Source organism: Dama dama, chromosome 30 (genome assembly GCF_033118175.1).
Source record: "Dama dama isolate Ldn47 chromosome 30, ASM3311817v1, whole genome shotgun sequence".
NCBI lineage: Eukaryota > Metazoa > Chordata > Mammalia > Artiodactyla > Cervidae > Dama > Dama dama.
Window position 1 is genome coordinate 52530913 of NC_083710.1, and position 20890 is coordinate 52551802.

Here is a 20890-nt window from a genome sequence, read left to right on the forward strand (position 1 = left end):
CCTTGGCAACCACTGATATTTTTACTGTTTCCATAGTTTTGCCTTTTCAGGAATGCCTTATTCAGCTATTTTTAAATCTCACTACTGTTTAAAAGTTCATGCACTTGTTTCCTACTTCCTCAAACAGATGGGAAATTTCTCATTATATATCCATTAGCATTTGCTAGAGAAAGAGCCACGTGCCTGTAGACCTTAGTAAGTATGCTCTGAGTTTATTTGAATGAACTTGGAATTACCTTTTCTCTCTAGGAAAATTATTAAAATACCTATATTTTGAAGTGGAGAATTGCCTTTCCAGTATGAGACAGATAATGGTTGTTAAAGATAAAGAAAAGAAATCCTACCAAACAAAGTGAACAACAACAAAAAAAACGTCGGCAGATGAGGATAAAATACACTAAAGGTGACAGAAACAAACTGATTAAAAATACAGTGGGGAAACCTGTGAATAATATTAACAAGAAATTTCAATATTTTAAGAAAATTGTAACTGATAATTTATGGGGAGGCATGAGAAAAAGGACTTCTCTTGTGGCTCAGTTGGTAAAGAATATGCCTGCAATGCGGGAGACCTGGGTTCGATCCCTGGGTTGGGAAGAAAGACCCACTGGAGAAGGGAAAGGCTACCCACTCCAGTATTCTGGCCCACAGAAGTCCATGGCATCTCAAAGAGTCAGTCATGACTGGGTGACTTTCACTTTCATGTATGGATGTGAGAGCTGGACCATAAAGAAGGCTCAGTGTGAAGAACTGATGCTTTGGGCTTCCCTGATAGCTCAGTTGGTAAAGAATCTGCCTTCAATGCAGGAGACCCCAGTTCAATTCCTCGGTCAGGAAGATCCCCTGGAGAAGCGAAAGGCTACCCACTCTAGTATTCTGGCCTGGAGAATTCCATGGACTGTATAATCCACAGGGTTGCAAAGAGTTGGACACAACTGAGTGACTTTCACTTTCTGACTTTCTTTTCTGATGAAAAAAATATTTGAATAATGATGAATAAGCCATATTAAAGGATGGAAAGATTCAGCAATATAAAAAAGTCAATAATTCCAAAACTAGTTTAGGGCTTATTTTTAAGTACTTGACAACATATTTCTCAAGCTCATCTGAAGAAAATAAATGATATGAATACCCAAAAGAGACTGTTAAAGAAAAACAAGGAGGAGCTTCCCTAACAGATATGAAAACATACTAATGATAAAGGTAAAAAGTTTAGATTCCAAAATGCCTATGATCTTTGTTTTCTAAAACATGTCAAAAGCCAAAATAAGTTTCATAATTTTTAAATCACAAGGGCAATTATGACATAGCCTAAAGAGAAGACATAGAATCTAGAAAATAGAAATTTTAAAAAATCATGACGTAAATAAAGGATTGTTGTTGTTGTTGTTGTATATTGCTAAGTCATGTCCAACTCTTTGCGACCTCATGGACTGCAGCACACCAGGCTTCTCTGTCCTCCGCTATCTACCAGGGTTTGCTCAAAGTCATGTCCATTGAACCAATGATGCTATCTAATCATCTCATCCTCTGCCACCCTCTTCTCCTTTCGCCTTCAATATTTCCCAGCATCAGGGTCTTTTCCAATGAGTCGGATCTTCCCATCAAGTGGCCAAAGTATTGGAGCTTCAGCTTCAGCATCAATCCTTCCAATGAATATTCAGGGTTGATACCCTTTTTGACTGGCTTTTTTAATCTCCTTGCTGTCCAAGGGACTCTCAAGAGTCTTCTCTAACATCACAATTCAAAATCATCAATTCTATGGTCCTCAGCCTTCTTTATGGACCAACTCTTACATCTGTACTTGGCCTCAGTAGCATATTGGATACCTTCCAACCTGAGGGTGCTCATCTTCTGGAGTCATATCTTTTTGCATTTTCATGCCATCCATGGGGCAAGAATACTGGGGTGGGTTGCCGTTTCCTTCTCCAGGGAACCATGTCTTGTCAGAACTCTTCACTATGACCCAGCTGTCTTGGGTGGCCTTGCACAGCACGGCTCATAGCTTCACTGAGTTACACAAGCCCCTTTCGCACTGCAAGACTGTGATCCTTGTGTGTGCCTCAGTCATATCTGAGTCTTTGTGACCCCATGGAAGGGGAAAATAAAGGATACTAATAGATATATTAATACTAAGACTAGGGTATAGTAACTAAAAACCCTTTATGAAGAGGGCTATTAAATACTTTTATTTTTTTGCATTGTTGTGCAAAAAAATCACTAAAAGTCCTCAGTAAAATGTGTACATAGAACCATACAATCAGGCCACAAGGAAAGAATCCTGAAGACTTGAGGAACAGATGATGTATCAGCCATGTTTCCATGCAGTAAACAGTACCCACTTTGTCTATTTTTAAAAGAAGGGAGTTTAAGAGAGAATATTATATACCTTCAAAATCTTTGGAATGGCTGAAGAAAAGGAAATCAGAGAGCCACAACAAGGCTTTCTCCTTGAAGATCATAAATACTAGTGCGGCCAGGACCCAAATTCTGCTCTGCTGAGACCTTAGCTGCTAACATCATAAGCATCCTACATCCATGAAACTGGTGACTAGACTGTGAAATGTGCATGTGTGCATACTCAGTCATGTCCAACTCTTTGCAACCCCATTGGCCGTAGCCTGCCAGGCTCTTCTGACTATGGAATGTGGAATCTGGGCATTCCCAACACTCACATGCTGGAGGCCACTTTCCACCAGCCGCCACATAAAGGTAGCATCGGCTCCCATTTTCACCTTTCAAAACTTATGTATCTAACTGGCACAATCCAATTCACATTTAGGAACAAGGGGCCCAATGGATTTTACCTTCCCAATCACTCTTAACAGAAGGAGGATAAAATGGAGCCTTTTGAAGCATACAAGACATTTAAGTTAGAGAAGAAATATGAATGGTACATTTTTATGGAAAAAGAATGTTCCATTTTGCTTCTCATTAAAGAAATAGAAATTAAACCAAAATCAGTATGATTTTCTTCTAACATTTTAATGATAAATCCTGAGATGAGTACAGTGAGATGAAAATTCTCATGCACTACAAATGAAGAGGAACCAGATACAATCTATCTGCACAGCAATTTGGCAATAGGTATCTAGACCCTTGGGCTTCCCAGGTGGCACTAGTGGGACCTGTCTGCCAAAGCAGGAGACATGGGTCCGATCCCTTGGTTGGGAAGATCCCCTGGAGGAAGGCATGGCCACCCATTCCAGTAGTCTTGCCTAGAGAATCCAATCCCATGGACAGAGGAACCTGCTGGGCTACAGTCCATAGGATGGCAAATCAACCTAGCACAGCACAGCATATATCCAGATCCTTACACATGATTACACCCTTTCAGACAGTAACCTAGTTTAAGGAATCTACCAGGAAATAATATGGTCTCAAGTTTACAATCAGGAATATTGGCAATCAAAGAAAACAGGCAGCTATATTTATAAATGTGAAATATTAAAACTAGTGCCCAACGGAAAGGGAAATACTTAGATAAGTTGCATTACTTCTATGCAACAGATTTTTACAAAGCTTTGTAATGATGTTGGAAAGCGCTCACAGGAAGTAGGGCACAAAAATATTTAGAAGACATGGAGCTAGCTTTTCTGACTATTCACAAACTTGATGTAACAGAGAGAAGAGAACTAGAGGAAAACACGAAAACATGCTAACACTCTATCTCTGATGGAGGAGGGATGATGATGACTAAACTTAATTTTCATCTTGTTAGTGCTATGCATTTTCCAAATAGTCTAGAGTGAAACTACACTTTCTATAGCACTACTAAAAACCAAAAATATCATTAAAAAATGAAAGTAAACTTTTGAGAAATTAACTCTTCTCTTCCTTTCTCTCTAGTTTGAAAATGTTTAAATATATTTTAGTAATTAAGGATCTCATCACAATTTACAATTAAGTCATAACATGCCCTGAATTTGAGGAAAAAGGAAAAGGAGAAGAAGGCGGAAGAAGATGAGATGGTTGGATGGCATCACCGATTCAATGCACATGAACTTGGGCAAACTTCAGGAGATGGTGAGAGACAGGAAGGCCTGGCATGTGTCCATAGTCTCAAAGAGTTGGACATGACTTAGCAACCGAACAACAACAATTTGGGGAAGTTGTATTTTTAAAAGTCACAGAGGGGAAGATAGGGCAAGACTGAACTGAAAGTGGGCAAAGATACTGCGTCAAGTTCACAGCTGCCAGACTTCTGAGCCTCCTCACCTAAGACTAACCAGCAAATGCATTAGACCCGTTTGTTTTCACATCTATTTCACCAGTTTAAATCCTGCAAAGCATTGAGAACCTCAGAAGAAAGACCAAGAAATGAGATTTCTCCTTTTGTAAGATAATATTTGCTTTTTGGGCTTTCCTGGTAGCTCAGATAGTAAGGAATTTGCCTGCAATCTAGGAGATCTGGGTTCAATCACTGGGTGGGGAAGATCCCCTGGAGAAGGGAACAGCCCCTCCAGTATTCTTGCCTGGAGAATTTCATGGACTGAGGAGCCTGGCAGGCTACAGTTCATGTGGTTGCAAGGAGTGGGACACATTTGCCTCTTACAGCGAAACTTCCGGAGAAGGCAACGGCACCCCACTCCAGTACTCTTGCCTGGAAAATCCCATGGACGGAGGAGGTTGGTGGGCTGCCGTCTATGGTGTCGCCCAGGGTTGGAGACAACTGAAGCGACTTAGTAGCAGCAGCAGCAGCAGCGAAATTTCATGAACATATAAATCTCTCAGATGTCAAGATTTTGTGTTACCTCCTTAAGAAACAAGTTTTAGAAGACGGTGAATACTAATCCTTCCATCTTCAGAGACAATTTCACGAGAACTGAATGGATCCAGGGTGGTCAAATGAGAACCGTGAACAAAAGTGAATCAAGAGCACTGCTCTGCAAGCAGACGTCAACACTAGAGGCCTCGCAGCCAACCCGCCCCTCCATGGGTATCCAGGGTCACTTCCTGCTTCCCCTTCCCCCCAGGCCGCTCCCCTCTTCAAGTATCCACAGCGCCCTCTGCTGTTCCGGATCTCCCCTGCACCACACCAACGGGTAACCGCACAGAAAGTGAAAATGTTGAGTCACTCAGTGTCCAACTCTTTGCAACCCATGGACTGTAGCCCGCCAGGCTCCTCTGTCTGTGGAATTTTCCAGACAAGAATACTGGAATGGGTTGCCATTCCCTTCTCCAGGGTATCTTCCCAACCTGAACTCAACCATATATACGTCTAAACCCAAGGTCTTGATTGCCTTTTCCAGACTATTTCTAGGTCTCTGGCCTCCTTTTGTTACTTACATGGCAATTAATTCGCATAACCAAAAGCTATATCCTATTAGTCTCATTTATTGCCATTTTGTTAAGCTTATTTTAAGAATAGCCTGTGTTACATATTCCAAAGAATCCTGGCTTTGGCTGAGGCAAAGTTCCAACAAACACACAGACTAGACTTTGTTACCAACCTGGGAACAAGATGTTTGAGCGTTTGCTCTAATGTTGACCCTTTGTAGAGGTTCTGCTGTGAGTCTGAGGAATGAGTGTAGTCTGGCTGACGGTTTTGTCTCTCATAAAAAGCTGAGATGATTATTTCCATGTACAGTCCTACAACTATAAAGACAAAATGCCATTTTCCAAAACTCCATTTTTCTGACTTTCTAACATACTGTTGAATTAAACCATCATAGTTTATCGATCAAAATCGCTCTCCCTCCTTATGTACAATTGTAACTATATACTGGTACACTAATGGAACCTAAAACCATGGCGTAGTCTTATTGGAACGAAAGAATCTTCATTGTGTGAATTTTACCTCAATAATAAGCCTCTGTGCACCAAATTGATTAGATTTCTTATAAAAGACTAGCTGCTGTTGCAAATCCAAAATAATAGATGGTTGACATGTGACACTACTAGTAGCCAATAAAACAGCTTCAGGAAAATTTTCCCAAATGCTTTGTAAATTGATTATCTATAATACCCTATGATAAATTGCCCCATAATGTCATCTGATGGCTATTTATTTAGGCAGAAATTCAGTCTAGGGAATTTGAGAAACAAAATCCCAGCTCTGCAATGATGATGGTGATCCAATTTACAGTCTTCTGGAATAGCCAATATTAGTGTGGCTTACTAATCTTTGTCTTTGCCCATTTGCCTGAAAACAAGACTCCTAATATAAGTTTGGTCAGGAGATAAAGCTATTACTAAGTAGTAATTTGTTAGACTCTCTAGCAGAGCCTCAACAAAATCAACATTTTGATTGCCCTGTTTCACTAACAGGACTAGCCATTAGCCCAGGCTTCCAGGGTCAGAATGTGTTATCTTCGAGTTGTCCTTTTCAGGTAACAGACACTTCAGTTCTAAGAGAATTGTTCCTTCCTTTCAATGTCTCTCTCACACAGCCCATCCTTTGACACCTCACAACCCAAAGACAGTTTGTCATTATCCCTCATTCTCATTCCTGCAGCCTCTCCTTCACTTGTCCTCTCTGCCTGTAGATTACTCCTCCATTCTGCCTTATGAATTCCCACATGAATCTTCTGTGAGGGGTTACTCCTCTATTTGTAATGCTTCAGTGAGCCTTACTTACCCAAAACAGCAATTTTACCATTGCTTTTCCACATGACATATGTATGTGCCATACAAGCTGGAATGTAAGATAAGTAGTCTGGCACCAGCAGTCAAGTCTTTACGTCCCATCTTCATTCTGTGCCTCCAGCCAGAATTAGTTCCTCACCCTTGTACATTCCTTTTTGCTTTATTCCCTTGAAATGCATCATTCATTGCTCTGTATCAAACATATTTATATATGTATCATATATAGAAGGCAGATTTAGAAAATGACCTCCAATGATTCCCATTTCTCGATATTCATGATCTTGTTTAATTCCCTTTCCTTGAGTGTGGGCTAGACATAGCAACTTGCTTCTAGGAACAGAATATGAAGGTAACAATGCAATGTGGTATCATTTCTTAGTTATACAAGAGTGAGACCACAGTCTTGCTGGCAGGCTCTCTCGATTGCCTTCTCAGACTGCACACTTTGATCAAGTGGGATGTCCCATTGAAAAGGACCACGGGGCAGGCACTGTGGGTAGCCTAAGGCTAAACTCCAACTAGGAACTGAAGCCTTCAATCCAAAAGCTTTGAAAGAACTGAATTCTGCTGGCAACCATGTGAGTAAGCTTGGAAGTGGAACTTTCTTCTCAATCAAACTTTCAGATGCCACCAAGCTTTGGCTGACGCCTGATTTCAGCCTTGTGAGGGACCCTGAAACTTAGGACCCAGCTAAACCATGACCCACAAAGACAGAGATAAGCACTCTAAGCTGATAAATTTTAGGTAAATTGTTACACAGAAATAAATAAAATACACGCATCTTACTTCATCTGTTTAACTGTAGCCTTCCCTAGGCAGAAACTGAATGGTAAAGCTAGGCGTGAGCAGAGTACCCAAAGTAAATGTTAATGCAGAGAAAATGCTAATGTGTGTTGAGTGCTAACTGACAAGATGACTGAACAAAGGACTTTTTCAAAACAAGCCCAATTTTCCCAGTTGTAGAAAGTAAATATCATTTAACTCTTTCTAAACATGTGGATTACATATAAAGTTTATACTATCCTTTAATATCAGACTCTCTATTTTGATTTTTGCCTATTTCTCTACCCCCTCTGATTTACTTTTTTCTGCTTTTAGCAGAGATGTGTTCAGGTCATCTTACCATCTACTTAACTAAGGGAATGCATAGGTCATAGAATGATAAACAGTAGCAAACTTAAATTTATTTTTGAAAGATTATACCAAACAAATACAAGTTTCTGATAAAATAAATGCTCTTCAATGATAAAAGGAATAGAGATGTCCTCAATACCAGTTAGGAGGCCTTGAGCTGCAAATAACAACAAAAAAAAGGAACTTGTGATTCACAGCAGGAATGTGTTTATTTCATACATTATAACTCTGTTGGCTTTCAAGATTGAAAATTTAGTAGGACATCAAGGACCCAATATTTTCCCGTCTTTCTACCCAGCTCTTCTCAGAATAGCTCACTCATGGTTGCCAAGAGGCTGCAACTATTCCAGTAATCACATCCAGATACAAGAATATCCAATGAAAGAAAAGCATATCTCTTCTTATGTGTCTCTCCTTTAATAGCAAAGAAACCATCCCCAGAAGCATCCAACTACTTCCCTCCACATCTCAGTGACCAAAACTGGGTCATAAAACAAGTCCTAAATTAAACTCTGATGAGGGAACTAAAATGGCTGTCATTGCTAGGGAAGGGATGGACTCCTTAAGAAAATTGGGATTTCAATCAGCAATCAAAAGGGAGATGTCTGTTTACACCCACAAGAGATGACACAAAGTAATGTATAATTTGTCACAAAAATGTGCTTATATGAATTCAGCAAAAGAAACAACTATTATTACCTTGAGTGGCTTGGTATTATGATAAGAGACTTACAAATTAGGATTAAAATCATTACCCATCCATAAAAGTTGTCTATGTTTTAATAACTGTATTAAACTTTGCAACTGCAGCAATGGTACCATCAGATGTCTTTTAAGTCATTTAGTTCTTATTTATGAACAATATTATGGTCTTAATTTTTTTCCAATCACTGTACTAATGGATTTATAAAAATTCATAAGGCTGTAATCAATTTTGAAACTTTTCTTTTCCTAGTAACCCTGGGTGACAGATAAATTACTTTCCCATTGATTTCATATGCTCTTAATTACCTAGGTTTATACCTGGTTCAAACAAAAGAACAGAGGGGCTTCCAGAAACCAATGGTGCAACTAAAAGACTTCTAGAAGAGGAAATACACTCTGGAATCAGATAAGCAGTCAAGTTCATTGACTTGTCTAGTTGCTACTTGAGAGGCAGTAGATCATTGTTAAGAACGAAGAATTTAGAATCAGATCTAGATTTAAATCTCTACCCCATATTGTATTACAGATACATGCTTCTAACCTTTATAAGCCCAGATTTCTCCATCTTAAAAGGATCATCAAACCAACCTCATGGAGTTGTTAGAAAAGTTAAATGATGTCTGTAAAGCACTTAACAGTAAACAGTAAATGTTAGCTATCATTATTACTTAAGCTGTTTTAATAAATATTTTCCAACCACAGCCCATAAACTAGTCTCCTCCCACTATCTTCTAGGGCTGGGCTGTAGGAAAAGATTGGAAGCTAAACTCCCTTGGCATGGGAAGGATGCAGAGGCTCTGGGAGACTCACATCCCTTTTCATACTGGGTTCCAACAGGTGACATCTCTCTCCTGCTGGCTGAGAACAGAGGCAGGAAGAAACATGAATTTAAAAAAATGAAAGTGCTATTCACTCAGTTGTGTCAGACTCTTTGCAACCCCATGGACTATAGCCGGTCAGGCTCCTCTGCCCATGGGATTCTCCAGGCAAGAATATCAGAGTGGGTAGTCATGCCCTCCTCCAGAGATCTTCTCAGTCCCAGGGATGGAACTTGCACTGCAGGCAGATTCTTTACCATCTCAGCCATCAGGGAAGCAACCTAGATGGCCTCAGACACTTGTCATCATGAGACATGGCTCATATATTTGCTTCTTCGCCCCTCGCCAAAAGACTCAGATCTCCTCTTGGACTTCCCTGACTGACCTTCTGCACGTTGGGTTTTGCTCTTCCAACCTAGGTTCCTTATCTTCTCAAGTGGCTTTCAGTTCCCTGGCCTTGGACATGAGAAATGTAATGTGAATATGCCCTGTCCTACCTTCCTTCTGGAGCAGACAGATCTAAAAGCATCTTTAAACCTCAGCAGGTATTTAATTCTATGATGTCTTAACCAGAGTCACTAACACCCTCAGGGAACACTGAACAGGGCCAAGGGATAAAGGATTTGAAAAGATGCTTCTTTCTTTAGTTTTTATTTGGATTGACAATTGAGTTTTTGTAAGTGAATCACGTTTACTCCACTTTAAAGGAATCTGAATCCATTCGAGGTCACTTAATTTCAAATTCAATCAGTTAAATTGATTTTATCCACCACAATCATGGGGTTCTGATCTTAGATCTTATTTCATAGGCTGTAAAGAGCACTCAGTTCTGCTCCGGTTATTTGTGTTATTTATAGCCCCCAGACTGGTTGTTCAAGGTGATGACATTCCCTGATATGCTCTTGTTATTTATGTTCTAGTCTATTTTATTTTGTTCCAACATCTTTTTCCCAAATATCTTTTATTAAAGCAATATTAGCATATTTGATTATGAAAGAATCATCACTACCCATTTTCTAAACTGATAAGAAATTTCAACTGTCAATACAAAAGTTAAAGTCAGCATCTTGGGATGCTATTACTTCAATAATTATCTTCCCATTTTAAAAGAATCATAATAGAAACATTAATTAACATACAAGACTTCTTTAAGAACTTTTTGATAAAGAGTGTAATAAAAAATTGAAAGTGTGTGGTTTGGATAGGATGTACACATTAACTCAGTAAAATATACAAACATACGCTGATTTTTCAAACAGTCTTAACTAAATGGGTAAGTTGTATACCAAGATTTTTTTAGAAAATTTGGTGACTAAATTACAACCCAGATAATGTAGATGGGTAATGGTATCCCACACATGGTATCATTCCAGTATGAATGAAACATATTTTGCAAAAATGTGTCGATGCAGATTTTTTAAAAATTGTGTTGCTGTAAGCCAAATCAACCTTTTAAGGGTGAGGACAGGATCTTCTCTGGGGAAAAGAAGCCTACTGTCAGTCTTCTGGGAGGAGGTCTATCATAGGACAGAATGAAATTCAGCGGAATGTGATTAGATTAAGGGAATCCCATGCCCATTTATCTGGGTGTGGAAGTCAGTAAGGCTGGAATTCCAAGTTATGAAGACACCTGGCATACTTCTGGTGGAAGGAAAGATCACGGAAATGAAATGCTGGCCTCTACCACATAAATCCAGGCAGGCGGCAGCCAGATGGTATCTAAAGCTGTGTAATTGTGATAAGTTATTCTCTGTCTAGATTTTCTCTTTCCAAATCCCTGAAACTTTGGGGGTTGGGTAAAGTTACAGCCTGACCTCTACTGCCCACTGGAGAATAAAGAAGAGCTTAACGGATGCTAAGAACTGACTCAATGGAAAAGACCCCGAGACTGGCAAAGATGGAGGGCAGGAGGAAAAGGGGATGACAAAGGATAAAATGGTTGGATGGCATCACCAACTCAATGGACATGAGTTTGAGCAGCTCCAGGTTTTGGTGATGACAGGGAAGCCTGGTGTGCTGCAGTCCATGGGGTCACAAAGAGTCGGACACCACTAAGCAACTGAACTGACCGACACCACTGAACTGACTGACCTTACACTTTGGGCGCGACTTTCTTACAGAAGGGCGTGCACACACACACACACACACACACACACACACACGGACAGAGTGATTGCAGCAGCTTTGGTCCTCGGATGAGGAGAAGCACCCGTAGTAAGCAAGCAAGCTGTGTAGGTTGAAGTCAAGGAACCCCAGGTATCCACTGGCGAACTCATAGAAATCAAACAATTTAACTGCTGTTTTAACCAATTTTACCAGATGATTCAATTTAGTCAAGCTACAATTTAGTCTTTCTTTTCCTATTGAGCTGGCCTGTTGTTTGTTTAAACTTATTGTATTAACTGGTTCTCTTAAAGGTTTGCAGATTTAGCCTATCAGAATGAAGAAGTGAAGAAGTGTAAGGGGAGAAACCTTTTAGGCTTCTTAATGTTCCTCAGACTCTTCAAGTCCCTAACACTCCAGGACAAGATATTTTTCCCCTGAGCTCTTAAATCTTTCTACTGCCACACTTCTTCCTGTATTACTTGAGACAAGTTGAAAGAAAATTGGTGAAATGGTTATCCTTGAGTTCCCAACAAGCCAATGACAAAGAGAGAAGTCGGAACTTGTTCTAAGGAAACTATTCTGGTTAAGATCAAGTGAAATGTTAATATTTCACTCAGTGTTTTCACATTTATTACTCCATTGGGCTTTCCTGGCGGTTCAGATGGTAAAGAATCTGCCTGCAGTATGGGAGACCGGGTTTGATCCCTGAGTTGGGAGGACTTCCTGGAGAAGGAAAGGGCTACCAACTCCAGCATTTGGTCCTGGAGAATTCCATGGACTGTATAGCCCATGGGATCACAAAGAGTCGGCCACAACTGAGCAACTGACACTTTACTTCTCAACATAAAATGCATTTAAAGACAACAAAATAAAGATATTCAACTTAGGTCCTTATTTTATCACCTCAAGAAACCTATTTAGGGAAAACAAGTGCTTCCTTAAGCATAGTTTATTTTCATAAAATAAGACATGTATTTCAGCTTGCTTGTGAACCTAATTTAGATTAGTAAAAGCTTATAACCAACACAAGAGTGATAGAAGTTGGAGTCAAATATCTCACCTGGGATGTTTCCACATACTGGTTCAATATATTGCATGTATGTTTTATTCTGTTTTTTAACCTCCTTGCAGACAAAAGCTTTAAAATGCATAGGCAAAACTGGATATAATGTAAACCAAAGATTTTGATGACACACCTTATTAATTCTATGTATATATATATAGCCTAGTCTTCAAAACATAATTCCTTTTAATATATAACAAAATAAAGCAAGTGTACCACTGAAATCTTGATGAGATTAGAAGAAGGGACAAGCTGATTCTGTACATCAACAACTAATAGGGCCAACTGTTAACCTGTTTGGTACGAATAAGAAATGCCAAGTAACGAGTTGCGCACCTTTAAATTGTTTTCCTCCTTTAGGGGCTGTATGTTTCCACCTTAATTGTTTTGTATTTTCTGTCTAGAAGGAACAGCCACCAAATAGGGAACAGCCATCAAACAGAGACAAGCTTCTGTTAATGTTTTCAATAGGATCAACTGCATTCCCCATATTCAATAAAAAATAAAAGGAATAATTGGCCAATGAATGGCTCCTGTGGGCTAGAACTCTTCCTTGTATGGTATAAAGCTTGCTGCAGAATTCAAATCATCTTAAATCTTAGTGTGGCAGTATCTCTGATCTTAAGAAAAGTTTCATTTTCTTAAATCTTACCCTGAGAAATCAATTCCTTCTTGTTGTCCCAGGTAACAGCCAAAGCAGGAGAAATTGTGTAGCACACAAATTGAGCATAATGCTTGACGTTTCAGAAAGTGCAGTAGAATCCCTAAGGGGTAGTAACTCAAGTCTTCACTGCTTGCATGTTGCATGTCAGTAACCAGGTTAAATCTCAAACAGGAACCTTGTTTTGGTGTAAATGATCACCTCGATATCTACATTTGTGGCAAAGCTACTCCTTTTCATTTTGTTTTTGAGACAATCTGAAATTTCTGTATTGGCTTCCATCATTGAACAAATAATTTAGAGAGCCTGGCATGTGACCAGCAATATTGTAGGAACAGAAGAAACACGCCAGAGAAGGCCCTTGTTCTTACATGGATCATATCCTACTGAGAGGAAGACAGACAGAAAACAAGCAAATAAATTAGGAAGCCAATTTCTGGAGACGGTAAAAGTGCCATGCAGAGAACAAAACAGCACAGTGACAGAAGGGAGCTTTTGCTTGGGCTGCAGAGTTAAGGCTTGGATGATAAAGGAGCTGGCCCCTCAAAGAACAAGAGGAGGAGTGTCTCATGGAATCGGGAGGGCCCAAGGTAGGAATGTGGTGTCTGCTGGAGGAAAGATGGAAGCAAGCCAGTGTGCCTAGAGCATGGTGTGAAAGTGAGGGAAAGAGACGGGCAAGGTCCTCCACTTTCATGATCTTCAATCCCCAGCTCCACTGAAGTCAGAGTTCCAACAGCATTTCTTGTACTGCTGTGGTAGCACTCACTGAAGGCAGTTGGTGACTACTGTAGATGGAGGTGTGTCCCTGCAAAATTCACATATTGAAGCCCTAATCCCCAGAATGACCATTTGGGAGATAGGGCCTCTAAAGGAGGCAAAGTTAAATGAGGTCCTAATTCAACAGGACCGGTATCCTTATAAAAAGAAGGAAGAGGGACTTCTCTGGCGGGCCAGGGGTTAAGAATCCGCTTTGCAATGCAGATGAGGTGGGTTCAATCCCTGGTCCGGAACTGAGATCCCACTTGCCTAGGAGCAACTAAGCCCATGTGCTACAACTACTGAAGCCCTAAGCACTCTGGGGCTTATGCGCGGCAACTAAAGAGGCCGTGTGCAGAGCCAAAGATCCAGCAAAGTGCAACAAAGCTCCTGTGTGCCACTGCTAAGACTCGATGCAGCCAAATAAATAAATAAATATTTTTTGAAATAAATAAAAACAAAAAGAGGGAGAGACAACAGAGAGCTCTCTCGCTCACTCTTGCTGTCTGCAAGCATATAGAGAAAAGGCCATGTGAGGAGATGGAGAAGAGGCACCTGTCTGCAAGCCACAAGGATACGCCTCACCAAAACCCACCCTGCTGGCACCTTGGTGTTAGACATCCAGCCTCCACACTGTGAAAATATAAATTTGTGTTGCGTAAGCCATTCAGTCTGTGGTATTTTGTTATGGCAGCTCAGGAAGACTAACACAGTTACCCTACCTGAAACCCATTTTACAAAAGGGAAAAGAAAGTGATGGCCACTCAATCATGTCCGACTTTTTGCGACCCCATGGACTGCAGCATGCCAGGCTTCCCTGTCCCTCACCATCTCCCGGAGCTTCCTCAAACTCATGCCCACTAAGTTTTTCTTCAACATATAGAAAATATAAATGTATAGAAAATAGAAAAATTTCAAACATTGTAGGAGGAAAAGATATTACAGATATTCAAATAGAAAAAACATACATCTTGTCATAATAAGATATTTCTCCAAAATGAAGAAATTAAAATTAAAACAAATTCAAGAAATTACTTATGCTGATAACAGTAGTAATAATTTTAGAACATGCTGATGTGATTTGGGTTAATTGATACAATGAATCAATGCTGGTGAAATGAATCAAAACAGTCCCTTTGTGGAAAACAAAATTATAACATGTAGCAGGAGCACTAATGATGTTTAATCACCTGAGTTAGATTATTATTCCTTAGAATTTCAATAGAAGCAAAATGATAAAAAAAAAAAAAGCATACAACTCATCACAGAACTGTTTAACTAAACAGAAAGAAACCTACCTACATCCTTAATATTAAAGAAATAGTTTAAAGAAATTATATATCAGGATGCTAAAATACTATATGGTTGTTCATGCTCAGACACTTCCGACTCTTTTCAACTCCATGGATTGTAGCCCACCAGGCTCCTCAGTCCATGGGATTCTCCAGGCAAGAATACTGGAGTGAGTTGCCCTTTCCTCCTCCAGGGGCTCTTCCTGTCCCATGGATCAAACATGTGTCTCTTGCATCTCTATCACCACCTGGGAAGCCATTATATGGTCACAAAGGTTATAACTTTAAAGATCTTTGAGAGACTTGGAAACAATATAGCATAATGGTTGAAAACACAAGTGTTGAAATCAGATGAACTCCAGCAAGAATTGAATACTATCTTTGCAACACACAAATAATGTGAACTAAATTTACTCAACTGTAGAGTGGAAAAAAAGGGGGGCACAGTGTTGAACACATGGTGTGCCAAGTAATGTTCTAAATGGATTACAGTTAGACCTTCATTGTGCATGAGATTTTGTATTGATAATCTTCCTATTCCATAACATTCGTGACCCCTCAAATTAATATTCCTGGAGCTTTCAAGATCATTGGCAGACATGAACAGAGCAAAGCAAATGTCCCTGAAAATTGCTGCTTAGCCTTCCTATTCAGCTCTGATAGAAGGCAAGCAGAGGGTGGAGATGGTAAGGGGGCAGTGCGGACTGGGCAAGGAGCTTGGGATCTGGGGCCAGTGGGAGGGGATTTGAATCTCACTTGTAGCAACTGTTAATGGGGTGGCCTGGGGTAGGTCCAGGCAAGTCATATGAATCTGTAATATAAAAATTGCATCTTCCATGATGAGCTGTTTTTAGGATTTAAGATTACAATCTAAGTGAGAGAAGTATGGCACATGTGTGGGTGTATACGTGTTTCCCCCAGCGGTGATGGTTCAGTATTCATCCATGTAGTGTTCCAGGGACTTGACAGGATCTAATTACCACAAATGACAGGAGTCAGATGTTTGTGTATGGACTCCTGTAATCCTCTGAAACAATACAGAGATAAAAACTGGGGGAAACAGCTACCTCCCCCAAGGCTGTGGGAAGGGGAAGGAAGGGATGCATGACAGCAGGGGCCACCTAGGAGCTGGAGGAGAGCTCCTGGCAGAAGAAGGAGCTGCCACCCAGGCATACTGCCTCTCCTCACCTAAGGCCGGGATGAGGCGAAAGAAATGCTAGCTGGTCGGTCATGGCCGACTCCTTGTGACCCCATGGATTGTAGTCCGCCAGGCTCCTCTGTCCATGCAATTCTCCAGACAAGAATACTGGAGTAGGTAGGCATTCCCTTCTCAGGGAAATCTTCCCGATTCAGGGATCAAACCCAGGTCTCCTGCATTGCAGGCAGATTCTTTACCATCTAAGCCACCAGGGAAGCCCAGGCAGGAACAGCAGATAGCAATAGGTGGAGGCTGGGGTCTTTAACCACTGTTGGAATTAACTGCCCCTGCTGTGGCTATACTGTCAACCAAAACAACAAAAATAAGAAGAAATCCCTTCTTCCTGCTGCTGCTTTTTCAATTCGAACTGCCCTCCTGATTTCCTATGGGCAGAACCTGTAAACAAACTGGCAAAGAAGTCTGGGAAATGCACCCTGCAGAGTCCCTGCTCCAGGGTCTCAGAGGAGAGTAAAAAGGTAGGCGTGGAGCTGAAAGATCTGGGGGAGCATTTATTAGCACAGGTTCCTGAGAAACCAGAGCCCGAAGCAAAATCTTATGTGCTGCTATGTTCTTACAACATTCAATCCTAGGAAAACACGAGGGATACAGCAGGACAGGAGAAGGCAGGACAAGAGAGAGAGGAAACAGCAGCGTGTCTGCAGGTTGCCCACCACTTGGGATCACATGCAACAGGTCACTCCATCTCCTGGAACGATCTTCCAAGAAGCCTATGAGCTGTTGGGTCTCAGGAGGAGAAAAGGAGTAAAGTGTATCTGCTTTCTCCTCTCTTGCATTGGTCAAGTCTTGGCCACATGAGCGTAAAGTCCCCACATGATGCCACATTGCCCAAGCACAGGGGCAGAGTGGGTTTTGCAGAATCTCTTGCCTCAAGGGTGCTAAAAAATTAATAAACAGAAATCCAAATTAAACAGAATTGGGGGACTTCCCTGGTGGTCCAGTGGAAAAGACTACATGTTCCTAAGGCAGGGGGGTGGCCTAGGTTCGATCCCTGGTCTGGGAACTAGATCCCACATGCCAGCATGGAAGACCCAGAGCAGCCAGAAATAAAGAAAAAGATTCGGGAGGCCAGAAGGGGGCGCTCTCACGCCCTATGAATGTAGCCCAGCGAAGGAAGAAAAGGGATTCCTCTTATCTCCTGGCAACAACTCAGCCAATGGAAAGCCATGGACTCTGTTGACTAGAGCCCTCCCAACGTTCTTCCCCTTGTTATAAAAGGATGTTTCTTCCCTTCCCATGAGGGATTTGTGCATAGCTCACTGTGGCTGCAAACCCTAAATGGTAATTCTCTACTGATCCCAAAAAAACCCATTTTTTGCTGGATAAATAACCTGTGATTTACTTGTTTTCAGGCAACAAGGGCAACAGAGAAAAACAAGGCTGGAGGGGACAGGCACCACTGGGTTGTACTCAAGCAAAATCTTTTGCTTCAGATGTCGTCATGAAGAGATACACACTGAGGCCTTAACTGTGGCTGCTATAAACCAAGCGGCCAGAGGCTCAAAGACAGTTGGAGAACCAAGGTGGTGCAGAAGCATCTCATGTAGTCAGTGGTGAGCAGGGGCCTTCACACAGGTGTATGTGCTTCAGTATTTGGGTATATCCAACATCAGGCAGGGCTAGAGGAACACATATAATTCACAGTCCAAACCAGACATTGAGCTAAGCTTGACAGGGCTCTGGGATAAATGCCATAAACCGTGGCTGCTCCAGACAAACTGGACAGTCTGATTTCTTTAGGTATAGCTAGCAGAATGTAAAAACTGAATTTTTGTTTAGTTTAGGCAGAGGAAAGGTTTTTAAATAGGTTTTCTTTTTAATAAATTTTACTTTAACATTAGTTTTGTAAAATTGTCATTATGCAGATAAAGTTATGGAGATGATAGGCCATATTTATACTATTCTGTATTTATTGACATCCTTGGCACTCATATTAGGAACAATATGGATGTTTTCTGGCTATGAATATAATTCACCTTCTCATGATCCTGCCTCCTAATTCTTAGGGCTTCCCTGGTAGCTCAGCTGGTAAAGAATCCACCTACAATGCAAGAGACCCTGCTTCAATCCCTGGGTCAGGAAGATCTCTTGGAGAAGGGAACAACTACCCACTCCAGTATTCTGGCCTGGAAAATCCCACGGACAGAGGAACCTGGCAGGCTACAGTCCACGGCTCAAAGAGAGTTGGACATGACTGAGGAACTTTCACTAAAGACTGTTTCTGAATCATCCAAAGAGAAAACTAGCACCTCTGTAGTTTCCTTCTAAATATATTCTCTCTTTTTTTTAACTTTTGTTAATTACTACCCTGGTGGCTCAGTTGTAAAGAATCCGCCTGCCAAGGCAGGAGGCTCAGGTTCAATCCCTGGGTCAGGAAGATTCCCCTGGAGAAGGAAATGGCAACCCACTCCAGTATTCTTGGCTGGAGAATCCCATGGACGGAGGAGCCTGGTGGGCTACAGTCCACGGGGTCGCAAAGAGTCGGACATGACTGAGCGACTTCACTTTCACTTTTCAAGATGGTTAGGAAGACTTTCTCAGGACTACTGCAATGGGGTTATCACCACCGAAGAGACAGGTGGGGCTCAACTCCAACTATGACAAGGACAAGTGGAGATTTATAGCCAAGGAGCCGAGTGAAGGGGTCAGTGGGTGAAAAATTACAAGAGAAGACATCAAAAGTAGGGAGAGTTTTGCTACATCTACTTAACAGGATCCTTGCTGAGAGCAGACCAGCATGACCAGGTATCAAAGGTGATCAGAAAGCAAGAGTAGGGGTATTTTCTCCAAACTGACTTGGCAACGTTCCTGCTAAGACTGGTCTTGGAAAGGACAGATGTGGAAACCTGAGATGAAGATCCAGTCAAGAACACTTGCGTGCATGTGTGTGTGCTAAGTCACTTCAGTCACGTCCGACTCTTTGCGACCCTATAGACCATACCCTACCAGACTCCTTTATCTGTGGGATCCTCTAGGCAAGAATACTGGAGTGGGTTGCCATGCCCTCCTCTAGGGGATCTTCCTGCTCCAGAAATCAAAGGCATGTCTCTTACATCTCCTGCATTGGCAAACAGGTTCTTTACCACTACCACCACCTGGGAAGCCCTGAAGAAAGCATAAAGGAGCCTAACAAAAGTTTGACCAAGGAGAGGTATGTTTTGGTCAGAAGATAATTAATGGAGAGAAACAACATGGAAAACTCCCCTCTCTGAATGCTAATATACTGATACTGGTTCCTACTACCAGCTTTCATTAAATAGGTGACCCCATCTTTATCGACAGCATTCCATCCTTATATTCGTTGTTTTAAAGGCTACAATTTGCCTTGCACATATTCATGGGCAGGTATTTCTGATATGATTTCAAGGAGCACAAGTCCCTTTTTAAGGAAAGAAGAATGGGCTGTGCCGGGGCCCTAATGGATTGCAGCGGGAAGCCCACTGCCGGGCATTCTGTCTGCAGGGTGCTCAGCTGGACAGCGCTCAGGAGCCCAGATGCAAGCTTCAGACAGTCGTCTCCAGGCAGCACCATCTGCTTCCATGGGAATCTCCCCAGGCGCTGGGTTGGCAGCTTCAGGGTGGCGGTGAGATTGGCCCTGTGGGGAGCATGTTGCTGGGAGGCTGTCAAAACTTTTCTCAACACTTGAGAGCTCATTTCCTATCATCTACCAGAGTCAGCATTTGACTAGACTTTTTTCTTTCAGGACAATAGCAGACTGTTGAGTTTCCTTAGCAGGAACTTAGCAGAAAGTTAAACTGAGCTCAGTTCTCTCTCCTTACTATTGGGAGAATCATGTTTCTCCCTTTGGGGCTTCCCTAGTGGCTCAGGCGGTAAAGAATCTGCCTGCAGTGTGGGAGACCAGGGTTTGATCCCTGGGTCAGGAAGATCCCCTGGGGAAGTGAACCACAACCCACTACAGTGTTCTTGCCTGGGAAATTCCATGGACAGAGGAGCCCGGTGGGCTACAGTCCATGGGGCCGCAAAGAGTCAGACACGACTGAGCAACTAACACTTTGACTTCAATTTGACTCCTGGAAGATTCATATTTCTTCCTTAGGAGAGTCAAATGCAATGTGCCTGAAAGGGTGTACTGCAGACCTCAAGTTTTCGCAAAATGCTCCAAGAAAAAAAAAGGGTCCAAAAGCTTGAAAATGCTGTCTATCACAACCCCTTCTTAGAGATTCACCATGCACATTCAGTAGTAATGCCCCTATAGTTAAAAACAATCCCTTTAGGGACTTCAGTGGCCCAGTGGTTAGGAATCTGCCTCCCAATGCAGGGGACGGGAGTTCGATCCCTGGTTCAGGAGGATCCCACATGCTGTGGGGCAACGAGGCCCACATGCCTCAACTAGAGAAAAACATTGCAAGCTGTAATGAAGAGCCTGTGCTCCACACAGAAGTATCCTGTGAGCTGCAACTTAGACTCGACACAGCCAAAAAATCAAATACATATTTTAAAAATCTCTTTAACATGGCTTAATCCAGTATTTCCCAAATTTAGAAGGACACAGAATTTCAACTTAATTCAGCTACATGGCAACATGTAAAG